Source organism: Spermophilus citellus, assembly GCF_964194105.1.
Source record: "Spermophilus citellus genome assembly, chromosome: 10".
Taxonomy (NCBI): Eukaryota; Metazoa; Chordata; class Mammalia; order Rodentia; family Sciuridae; genus Spermophilus; species Spermophilus citellus.
The window spans coordinates 3,278,620-3,291,077 of record NC_138197.1 but is presented as its reverse complement, the minus strand read 5'-3'; the positions used below and the strand labels follow the sequence as shown (position 1 = coordinate 3,291,077).

The 12,458-nt window shown below is 37.1% G+C and overlaps 1 pseudogene across 1 annotated transcript; it reads left to right on the top strand.

Annotated features, from left to right (window-relative positions):
• The first annotated feature begins 303 nt into the window (after nucleotides 1-303).
• On the top strand, nucleotides 304-11,263 carry LOC308659066 (transcription factor JunD-like; annotated as a pseudogene). The gene is made up of 3 exons: nucleotides 304-372; nucleotides 10,203-10,283; nucleotides 10,410-11,263. The product of its transcript is annotated as a transcription factor JunD-like (transcript).
• The last annotated feature ends 1,195 nt before the right edge of the window (nucleotides 11,264-12,458 follow it).

Here is a 12,458-nt window from a genome sequence, read left to right as displayed (position 1 = left end):
AACATGATTGATCTTTCAGTTGTTATTCATGATGAAATGAGTAGAAAAGATAAATTTAAATGCCAGTATCAAATCAAGTAACTGACTTTCATTAGTTACTGAACTTCTCCGAGAATCAGTTTGTCTATAAGTCAGCAATATGACACTTAAACACAGGGCTGATTTGAGGTCAAATAAAGTAACTGAAAACAAAACTAAACACTCAACCAGGGACACAGTGTACACTTAAAAACAGTATGCATCTTCTGGATTGTTCTATCTCATTGTTTATGAATTCATCTGATTCAGAAAATAGCACTAGACATGGCTGCTAGACATGTTGTCAACAGTGGGAGATACAAGTCAAGGGCTCCAAACTCATCCCAGATGAATGTAGGAAATACATGAAATAAGAAAGCGAAATGGAATAGATTCTTGGAAGAAAATATTGTAAAAAAGGAAAGAACAGTTTCAAATGCTTTCATATGCCATCCAGGACTCATCCTGAGCTTTGTTTCATAAGCACAGATTTTTTTTCTGTTTTCCCTCCCTCTCTCCCTTCATCCCCCCCCCCTTTTCTTGGTAGTACTAGGACTTGAACCCAGGACACTCTACCACTGAGCTACATTCCTATTTTTAAAATTTATTTTTGAGACAGTGCCTTGCTAAGTTGCCCAGGCTGACCTTTAACTGGCAGCCTCAGCCTCTCAAGTAGCTGAGATTATATGTGTGCACTGTTAACCCATCTTCTCATTGTTTTTTATTCTCTATTTCATTTATATTCATTTTTATCTTTATAATTGCCTTTATTCTGCTAGTTTTGGGTAAAATTTTCTCTTTCTTTCCTACTTTCTTAAATATAAAATTAGATTATTCATTTGTAGTGCTTCTACTTTTCTAATGTTGGTATTTATAGCTATAAGTTTCCCTCTGAACTCTGCCTTCACTAGATCCAAATTTTGGCATAGTGTCTTTTCATTTTATTAATCTCTTAGTATTTTTTTTTTGATTTTCCCTTAGGATGTTTCTGAACTGTTGGTTAAAGGTATAGTATTTAATTTCCATATATTAGTGAATTTTTCAGTTTTTCTTTTGTTATTGATTTCCAGATTCATTAACATTGTGGATGAAGAAGATACTTTTAATCTTTTAAAATTTCATTAAGACTTGTTTTATGGCCAAACACATTATTTATCCTGGACAATCTTCCATGTGTACTTAGAAGAGTGCGTGTTCTGATATTGTGACTGCAGTGTTCTTTGGTCATGGTCTGAACTAATCAATACAAGTAATAAGTTATAGATTAAAAAACTATAGATTAATAAAATAGCGAGTATAGCCACAATGACTTCATCTTTATGGTTCCCAGATGAAACTGTCATATAAGCTGTTTATTTTTATTTTTTTATTTATTTTTTTAATTTTATTTTTTATTTTTATTTTTTTATTGGTTGTTCACAACATTACAAAGCTCTTGACATATCATATTTCATACATTAGATAAGATTTTTTTCTTAATAAATAAAAGATGCAAAACCTCAAGTTTCTGTGACATTGGTTTATAAGCATTTCTTTTCATCATAATGTGGCTCTTGATATCCTCAGTATCCTTCAGTATCAATGGGCTACTTTACATCTTTTCCTTAGCTTCTGAAAGTAATTGAGACTTGTCCGTTTTCATTTGCTCATTAACATTTCTGGCAAAGAAAAACATGCAAGTGTGGAATAGGCCTCCTTTGGTGCACTTCAGAGAATCAAAGTAGGGGTCACACACTTGATTGGAGAACTGTCACTTGATTTTCAGTGGCTTATGTGAATGCCCTAAAAAATGAATGGGCACCCCTAGGCTCCTTATACAATGGGGTGGAATTTCCTTATGGTCTTCACCTCTTTCCCTATCCCATATCTTCTTTTGATCCTTGAAAAGCAATGGCAAAGCACTGCCATCAGTTCTGCTTCAGGAGCAGAGAACAAAGATTATCTGACAGCACATTCTGGGAGCATCCCAGAACATATTGCTGGACTCCAGCCCAGTTTGTGGCAATTTCATTGAAGTTCCAAAGCAGTAATAAAATCCCATTCACCTGAGCCTGATGGCTATGACTTTGATATACTGACAAGCAAGTTTGTTTTTAACAAAGGAGTGGAATAAGAGAACAAGAGTTGGAAGGATCAAGATTTCTAATACGTTGATTGAGAGTAATACAGCCTTGAGTAAACACTGACCTCCAGCACTGCTCCAGTCACTACCTGAATGGATTACCTGCCAAATGTACACTGGTTGCACAAACTAAGGCTCTCTAAGGATGCTTTAGCTAGCAATTTCTCAGACAGAATCTGTAAATTGTCTCCATTTCTTCTACGGCTCAACAGTACTCCATCTTTTATCATTTTCACATGTCCCCCTTCCCATTTTGCTCAACAAGTATTCCACTGTGTACCATGAGTCGTCATATAGATTATGGCCCAAGCTCAACTTTCATTGGGAGAGAAAAAGGTTAAGCCATATGAAATGCCAGTCAGGACTACAGGACAACAGAACAGACAGGCCCAGACAAAGTGAGACAGATGCTCACCCTAACTTATCACTAATTTTCATTTCATGTATTAAGAAAGTTCAAGCATTTTAATATTACTAGACTTAGCTTTAATGTTAAGATATAATTATATTTAAAGGATCACCCATAGTGGTCAGAGCAAGAAGAACTTGAGTTCAAAGAGGTGCTTCTGAGCTGATTCTAATCCTTTCCTGATAATAAAAATGAAGAAATTGCATTTGATAATGCTGGATTTAGATTTGTGAAAATTAAATGAGATAATATACTTTAAAATTCTTGGTAAACTACACAGATTCATCTTTTCTTTGTTTTTCTTCTTTTTTTGCCAAATTAAACTGCCAGCTTTAAAGTTTTAAAATATTACTCAATATTATTTTTTTTAAAAGGGAAAAGCATGAGTTGGCAACACCTCCTTTAAGAGCATACTTCTTACAAATTTTTTTGAATTTTTCTGTTAAGATTTATAAGTTATATTGTTGTACTGAAGTTTTTGAGAAATTTACTTTCTGCTTATTCTATAGAATTCATATTAAAAAGGAAAAGAATATAGTCTCACAATTCTTAATGATCTTTAGGATTATCAATCTACCTCAAAGCATATCAGTAAGGCACTGAAAAAAAATATCCAGCATGGAAAAAAATGTTCATTATTTAAACTATTTTTTTACATTTTCAAAGTATCCTTTCTTGGAATTAGCCCATGCCCATGATTATCTATACAGTTATTTCTTTATAAAGAATCCACATATAGTTAATTCTTATTGTGTAAAAATGTCACAGGCTGAGAAGTTAAAAACTGAAATTCATAAATTCTTATGAGAGGGGAAGGAGTGTCACCACAGTGAAATTATTTGGACAATTTAGGAAGGAAGGGCTAAATTTATATTCCTGCCTCAAAAAGATCTAGCATTTAAGTAACAGTAAAGGATTCTGTCTTTGTGTTTATAATCATATTATTCAATAAAGTCTCATGAACACTGTATTGTGTGAATTAAGTATTATAATATGTTCTTAGAGACTTAAAAAACGTGAATGAACCCTGTTTACAAGGAAGGGGCACAGATTTCTATAGAGCTAATACCATGTGTCACCATTCTTGCATGTCATGATAACATAAATTTCACCTGAAGTCCAATTTTAAGCATCTGTTTATAAAATACACTGTAAAAGCATGCTAATTTTTAAAAATGAAGGTAGAGTGTTCATGAAAATTTTCTTTACTCATGACACTTTTGTTTTAAGTAGAGATTTAATAAATAAGTAAATGACAAATTGGGGAAATAGGGGTGAGGAAAGAAAAGAGGAGGAAAGAAAAAGAGGGAGAGAATTTGTTGCATTCTAGGTGGTATGTTGCAGAAACAAAAAGATATCTGCTTGCTTCTAACTTTCATCCCAGTGCAGAGAGACAGACAGTAAGCACGTAAGCAAATAAATAAACATAACACTTCTGATTGTGTTAAAAGCAATGGAAGAGGTAATTGAATTGATGTCACAGAGAGAGAAGAGGAGGAGTTGGATAAACTGAGGGAAGACAGAGAAACAAATGAAATATTATATTATTTTTGGAGTATAAAAATAAGCCTGCTATGGGACACACAAAGGAAAACCTTTACCCTATGAGACATGTCAGTGGTTGAGGAACAGGGAAGAATAAAAAGCTGGGCTGAGGAGACAAAGCAGAGAATACAGGGGATGAAAGCATAGGGATTGTCCAGGAACAGTTCTCAACACCCCTCTCTCACACCCATAGTTTACAACCAGGGGTCTACAGGGTACACATGCTACTTTAGAAACATTTGGAAATGTATTGCTGTCACAATGTATGACCATAAGAGTCTGCTAACATTTAATGCCCTGAAGCTAGTGATGCTAACTATTCTGCAGTCCCTCACAATGTTGAAGTGCTCCACTCAAAATGGCCTTAGAACATCATTGTCTCATTCCTTTTCAAAAATGTCAATGAGTTTTAATACATTACAAGGAAAATTATACGCCACTGTTAAGTGCATGGAGAATAAAATCTTTTAGGGAAATGACATGATCTGAATTAAGTGAACCTATATTTAACAATGTAGAAGGAAAAACCTATGAAGGATACAGAGAGTGAGGGCATCCAGTTAAGGAGATAAAAATCCAGGGAAATGAAATGACATGGATTTCTGGAAGAGATAATTTAAAAAAGAAAGGCAGAACCTCTTGTTCTGAAAACCACTAAAAAGTGAACTTCAGGGTGGCAAAGGAGATTTGGTGTCATACTGATTTCTGATGATCTCAATGAAACCCCTGTTCTTAGGTGGTGGGAACTGAAGCCAATCGGATCATTTATGGGAAAATTTAGATCAGCATTGTGAAGGAACTAGCTGGAGATTGATTTTCTAATTGTGTACAATGAGATAAAGGGAGAATTAGCCAGGTGTCAACATTTATGGTCTCTGAGATGTGGGGAGAGTTCATTCCTGCAAATACTTGTTTGTGACTGCAGAAATCTTTTTTCTATTAACATGTTTGCCACCTACACCCTAGAGTTGATTTTTTAAAAGTAATATGGCAGCCCAATAGTAATTTCTGAAGAGTAGGAAGGGTGCTGGGGCAAGGCAAGGGATGAAAGTAGAAGATAGATAATTAGATATGATCACTGTGTAACCATGCATTTGGAAATATTATGCTCAATTCCATTAACATATGCATTAAATATTTGTTAATTAAAAACAAATTAAAATTAATTATTCTATTTGCTCACTGAAAGGTAGGCACTCAACACTGAGGGAGAGATTATCCTTATGATTTGTTTTCTGCTTGTGAAAATGGTCATTGTCAGTCACCTGTAAAGAGAACTAATTAAATAATTTTGGATGGAATAGTATGGATTTGAAATGCCTTGTTATCCCAGCATGATGAGGTTACCTGATGGTCACTGAAATATTTGAAGTGCTACAGTACATCCATTGTCAAGGTAGTTTATTCCAGGTTTATCTTTGGGAATATAATACTTTTACCTTATTCATTCACTATTTGTTGCAATCAAGTCATTCAATCTGCCCACCCATAAAATTACAAGGATACTAAACTCCACATGAAGGAGGGGATGCTATTTTCCTGCATTGTTTTGAATCCTTCAATATGAAAGAGTTGTTTGTTCCCATTACTTATTGTCAATAAATTCAATCATTTTTTTCTTAGTTAATATATACTTATTTGTTGCTTTTACTTATATTTTACCATTAAAGGTTTTTATATTATTGCTCATATTTTTCCAGCTTTCATTCTTTCAGGATATTTTACCTTAGTTCTTATGTCATTTGTCAGGAATCCACATGTGAGACACCTTGGGGGACTCTCCTCTTACTCTTCCTTCTCTTCCTCCTACTATGTTCAGGCTCTTTTATTATTATTATTTATTTATCTTACCAGATCCTAGAATCAGCACTTTCTCCAGGGAAATATACACATTTTTACAGGTATTTTTAGGGAAATTTGTGTAATTTGTCAGGCCCTGTGCAAGATAAAAATTTGGAGTCCCTGTCTAAAAGCAAGTGACCTGGGCCATTGATATCATGCCACAGAAATATATATTTTTTTCTTCTGTGATCTCTTCACATGTCATGGTATATTTTGTCGTCTTTTAATTGTCCTTCTTATTACAGCATTTAAAATTATTAGCAAGACTTCTAACATTTATCTTTAAAAATGCTATATCAATTTTAAATTCAAACTTAGAAACAAGTCATATTGTAGAGGTTGAATATCCATCTTGTGTTCATAAATGCCAAAGCAGTGAATATGTTACACAGAACAAGTGTAATTGTTTTTACTACACCTTGATAACTGTGAAGGTTTCTCCACCTGGTTTGTTAATGAGTTTGAAAGAACTAGAAGAAAAGTGACTGTGGGTCACCCTGGTTTCCCTTTCCCTTTACATCCTCAGCTGGAGAGGTGGGCTAACAAAGAGAAGTACCTTGAGTGAAAAAGCTGTCTTCTTTCTGTATTTGAATCTAATTCTGGTGGACATTACTGTGTGGCCTTCCTGGGTTTCATTACCCTCCCTTTTATTACTTACTTGTGGATAGGACATGGTCACATTGTACCCAACTTTCTCTTAGCTCCCATTTTTCCTTGGCCCACTGGACTTCTGTGATTATGGGAATGAAAACTCAGTGTGCATGAGGTGGCCAAATGCAGTATACCTGCAGGTTACATTTATGTGCTGTGTTCATACCTGTGGTCCATAGCCTTCTTGGAATTTACTTAAGAAAAATAAGTAGTAAGATAATATCAATAAAATTTATGATAGAAGTAGCAGAATATTCAATCAAGGACAGGTCCACTTTGAGGAGGAATCCTGACTGTGTAGGAAGAGCATCATGGGGCTAGTCCCCCTTTCCCTGCCTTCTGCCTCCTCCTCTCTCTCCATCATCCTTCCCTCCCTTCATCCCTTTCTTCCTTCCTTCCTACCTTGCACAATAGTAAGAACACTAAGTAGGATATATGTACTCAGAAAACATTTAAGTGAACATTATACTATTGTAAAGTGTAAGTACAGAATTATTCTGCAAATATCTAGAAGTTGTGTATCTTATGCAATTGAAATTTTATATCCATTGAAGATCAGCACTCCAATTTACCCTAACCACATTTCTTTGAAAACAACATGCTACTCTCTGTTTACATTTTTTTTTTTTTTTTTTGCCACTAGGGATTGAATCCATAGCACTTAACAACTGAGCTACATCCACAGAATTTAATTTATTTATTTATTTTAAATTTAGAGACAGGGTTTGACTCAGTTTCTTTTGGCCTGGCTAATTTGATGAGGCTAGTTCCTCCCACCTCAGCTTCTGAAACCACTGGTATTAAAGTATGTCCCACTGTGCCCAGCTTGCTTACTGGTTTTTCCTCAAGTTTTTAATTTTAATAGAGTCATAGCAATTTTCTTGTGTGTTTTAGACTTTATACTCTTCTCAGGTGATGTGTAAGTAATTTCTCTCATTCCAACAGTTGAGTCTTTTTTCTATTCATGCTTTACTGTGCTGCACAGAAGCTTTTGGCTTAATGAAATTCTACTTGTCTTTTTATGGTTCTGTCCCCTGTCCTTTTACTGTCATAGCCAAAGGACCATTTTCTAAAGCAGTGTTGTAAAGTTTTTCTTCTGTGTTTTGTTTTTATTGCTCACAAACTTATGCTCTTCTTTCTTTTTTAATTTTAGATTGAAAAAATAGCGACTTCATCTGTTTGTGTGGTATAGCATGGTATTTTAATACAGGTAACACTGTGTAGTGATCAAATCATAGAATGATCATATCTGTCACCTTAGTAGGATGGGAAGAGATTGGTAAGTGGGACCTCAGTATTTTCTTTCTTCCCTATGTAAATATTGAGTGTCCTCAGCATCATCTGTAAAAAGACTATCCTTTATCCATTATGTATTATTGGACCCCTTCTCAAAGATGAGTGCGCAGTGAGTGTCTGGGCTTATCCTTGTTTTCTTTTCTGTGCATTGTTTTTTATATTTTCTTCTATTTCAGTACAACAGTGTTTTAGCTCTTATAGTTTGTAATTTATTTTATTCTATTTTTTTTTGCATTTGTTACAATTAGTATAGAATTGCACCAGTTATGTAATTGTATAAGCATGCAAGGTAATGATATCTAATCCATTTCATAATCCTTCAAAATCTCATTTCTCTTTGCCTCCCTTCACTTCCCGCTTTCTAATCCAAAGTGCATTTTTTCTTCCCTAGTGCCTTCCATTATGAATTAGCATCTGCACATTAGATAAAATATTAAGCCTTTGGAAGTTTGCTATTGGTTTATTTAGCTTAGCCTGGTATTCTCAAATTCCATCCATTTGTCAGCAAGTGCATAATTTTATTAGTTTTGGGGTTCAGTAATATTTCATACATACACACAAATATATATATATATATTTTTTCACATTTTATTTTTCCATTCATCTGTTGAAGGGTACCTAGGTTGTTTCCATAGTTTAGCTATTGTGAATTGACCTACTCTACATTGATGTGGCCACCAGCAATGTATGAGTATACATTTTGTCCCCCATCCTAATGAAAAAAAATATTGCTGGGGCTGGGGATGTGGCTCAAGCAGTAGCGTGCTCACCTGGCATGCGTGCGGACCGGGTTCGATTCTCAGCACCACATACCAACAAAGATGTTGTATCTAACGATAACTAAAAAAAAAAAAAAAAAGATAGATATTAAAATTCTCTCTCTTTCTCTCTTTCTCCCTCTCTCACTCTCTCTTTTTAAAAAAAATATTGCTTGTATTCTTGATAATTGCCACTATGACTGCAGTGCAATGAAATATTGAAATAGCGTTGATTTTCATTTCTATAATTGCTAAAGATGACGGTCTGTTTTATGTGTTTGTTGATCGATTATATTTCTTCTACTGTGAAGTGTCTGTTCAGTTTCTTAGTCCATTTATTGATGGGTTATGTCTCTTTTTTGGCATTGTTTGTTGAGTTCTTTATATATCTTGGAGATTACTGCTCTATTTGATGTGTGGTGGTAAAGATTTTTTTCCCATTCTGTAGGCTCTCTCTTCATGTTATAGATTGTTTCCTTTGTGAGAATAAGCTTCTTTCTTTGAATCCATCCCATTTATTGATTACTAATTTTACTGTTTGTATTTTAGGAATCTTATTCAAGAAGTCAGGTCCTAAGCTAACATGATGAGAATGTGGACCTTCTTTTTTTCTGTTAGTCATAGGGTTTCCATTCTCATGTCTAAGTCTTTGATCTACTTTGAGTTGATTTTTGAGCACAGTGAGAGATAGAGTTTTAATTTCATCTTTCTACATATGGATTTCCAGTTTTACCAGCACCAATTGTTGAAGAGGCTACCTTTTCTCCAATTTATGTTTTTGGCATCTTTTTCTAGTATGATATTTGTCTACATGTCTGTTGGTACCTTTTAAATTTTTTTGACTATTTCTCTGTAGTACAGTTTAAGGTCTAGTATTGTGAGGCCTACTGAGTCACTCATTTTGTTGAGAATTGCTTTGGCTATTGTGGCTCTCCTATCTTTTTTCAAATTAAGTTAATGCTTGCTTTTTCTAGTTTTATGAAGAATGTCATTGGAAGTTTAAAAGGAATTGCATTGAATCTGTATAACTACTTTGTTAGTATGGCTGTTTTGACTATGATCATTCTGCCTATCTAAGCGCCTGGAACATCTTTACATCTTCTAAGACTTTCAAACTGTATTTTTAGTGTTCTGTAGTTTTCATTGTAGAGGTATTTTAACTCTTTTTTAGATTGATTCCCAAGTATTTTGTTTTATTCTCTCTTTTTTGAGGCCATTGTTAATGGGGTGGTTTTCCTAAATTTTTTTTAAAGTGGATTCATTTTTAAAGTATAGAAATGCATTTGGTTTATGGGTGTTTGTTTTGATGAATTTATTTATTAGTCAAGAAAGTTTTCAGGTGAAATTTTTTGGATTTTCTAAATATAGAAGCAGGTCATTAGCAAATAGTGATAGTTTGAGTTACTCTTTTCCTACTCATTTAACTTTCATTCTTTCTTCTAATTTTTTTGGATAGAGTTTCAAGGATGTTGTTGAATAGAAGTGGCAAAAAAAGTGACAAAAAAAGGGTATCTTTTTTTTTTAATTATAGAGGGAATACTTCAAATTTTTCTCCCTTCAGAACAATGTTTCTGAGGAGCCGCTGCAAGAGGGCCAGGCACAGCAGCCCAGCCACTCCCCTGCCTCCTACCGGTGCTTTGAGGTGGGGGGGAGCCAGAGGATAGAAACACCCCTCTAAGGCGATGAGGCCCTGAGCCTGGGCGGTAGCACCAGTGGCAATGGCAGCAACTTAGCGTCCCAGGGCTGCTTGTTCCCTGGGGCACCCCAGAAGGACACGCTGACACTGAGCCTGAGCAAGCAGGTGTTGTGGCTTCAGACAGCGGCTGGGCTACCTCCCCCTCCCTGGGCGAGATGGGCGCCCCCAGTGCAGTGGCCCCCGGCCTTTGCCCCCCTACTCGACCTGGAGCTGCTCAAGCTCGCCTCTCCTGAGCTGGAGCGCCTCATAATCCAGTCCAAAGGGCTGGTAACCACCACAGGCAAGCACGCAGTTCCTCTACCCCAAGGTGGCAGACAGGGAGGAGCAAGAGTTCACAGAGCGCTTTGTGAAAGCCCTGGAAGATTTGCACAAACAGAACCAGCTTGCTGCCGGTAGGGCAGCCTCTGGAAGGAAGACCCTCTGGCACGGCATCCACGCTTAGCCCCCCCATTCACCCCACTTCGGGGAGATGGCTACAAGGAGGCACCGCTCTAAGCTAACCTCAGCAGTTAGCTGATGGCTCGCAGGGGTGCTGGGTGCTGCCACTGTGGCCTTCACCGCTGATCCCATTCCCTTCCCACTGCATCTGCCCGGTAGCACTGGGGCCGCTGCGCCTGGCAGCGCTCAAGGACTAGCCAAAGATGGTGGCCAACGCACCAAGCTTCCGCAAGAGCCCGCAGCTGTGGCCCATCGAGGTGGACACGCAGGAGCAAGATCGCAAGAGGCTGGCCAAATGCATGGCAGCTTCCAAGTGACACAAACGCAAGCTGGAGCGCATCTCCCACTTGGAGGAGAAACTGAAGATGCTCAAGAGCCAGATCAGGAGCCTGCTGAGCGAGCAAGTGGTGCAGCTCAAGCAGAAAGTTATTATCCACGTCAACAGCAGCTGCCAGCTGCTTCCCCAGCACCAGGTGCCCACATACTGAGCCCCAGCGAGGGCGCAGCTTCCCTGCTTGAGGAGCTGGCTCACGAGGGGTGGTGCAAGGGTGCCCCGGATCTGGAGAACGTGCGGTCCTGGCGATACCCTCCCCAAGGGTGTCCAGGACTTGGAGAGGGCGCGGTCCCCAGGTATATCCCTGAGGGCAGCTCTGGACTTCAATAAGCTGGATCCCCTGCTCCCTGGGCGCATGACACCACCCCTTTCCTGGAGCTGCCTCTCTGTGTGGCCCTGTGTTGCAGAAACCGAGAGCTCCAGCTGTCCCTTTGTACACACCACTGTGGAAGGGGCTCTGTGGGGCGCATCCACCAGCCTGCCTTTTCTTTTACTTTATTATTATTATTATTATTATTTTTTGCCATTGGAAGAAAGAAGAACAAAGTGTTGATTCTGCCCTATTTATGTTTCTACTCTGGAACAAATGGTTGTGTGTGCATGTGTGTTTCCTTGTTTTTTTTGTTTGTTTTAGTTTTTGTTTTTGTTTTTTTAAGAAATGGGAGGAAGAAAAAAAATACTATGACTTTTCCTAGCTCTGGCTACCCTCTTCTGTCCTTCTGACCACCACTCCCTCTTTGTTCTTTTGTTTTTGTCTTTCTTTTCATTTTTCTAGGAGTCCACATTCCTGTTTGTAATCCTTTGTTTGCCCAGTTTTCTGTTTGCACAGTCTCCTTACGCCAAAAAAAAACATATAATAAATAAATAAATAAATAACAATACAAAGAAAAGAAAAAAAATAGTGTTTCCCTGTGTTTACCATTGACAGCTTTTATAGTTTATGATATATTTCTACTATACATAGTTTTCTAGTATTTTGATCATGTATGTAGTCAAATGCTTTTTCTGCTATTATTTAGATAATTTCCTGATTCCTGTCTTTACATCTATTTACTTAAAAAAATATGTTTATTGATTTTCATGTTTTGAACCAACCCTGCATCCCTGGGACAAACCCCACTGATCATATTGCACTACATTTTTTTGCTTTCCCCAGGAGAGGACTGACACCTTCAAGACTCCTTTTTTTAAATGTGTGTGTGTGTGTGTGTGTGTGTGTGCGTGTGTGTGTCTCCAGAGTTTCGTGGTCACTTGGTAAAATTGCATTAAATAACACAGCCATGACTCCATTGGGGTACTTTATTCAAGATTTTTAGCTCACATCTTAATTTTTTTGATCTATAAAACAC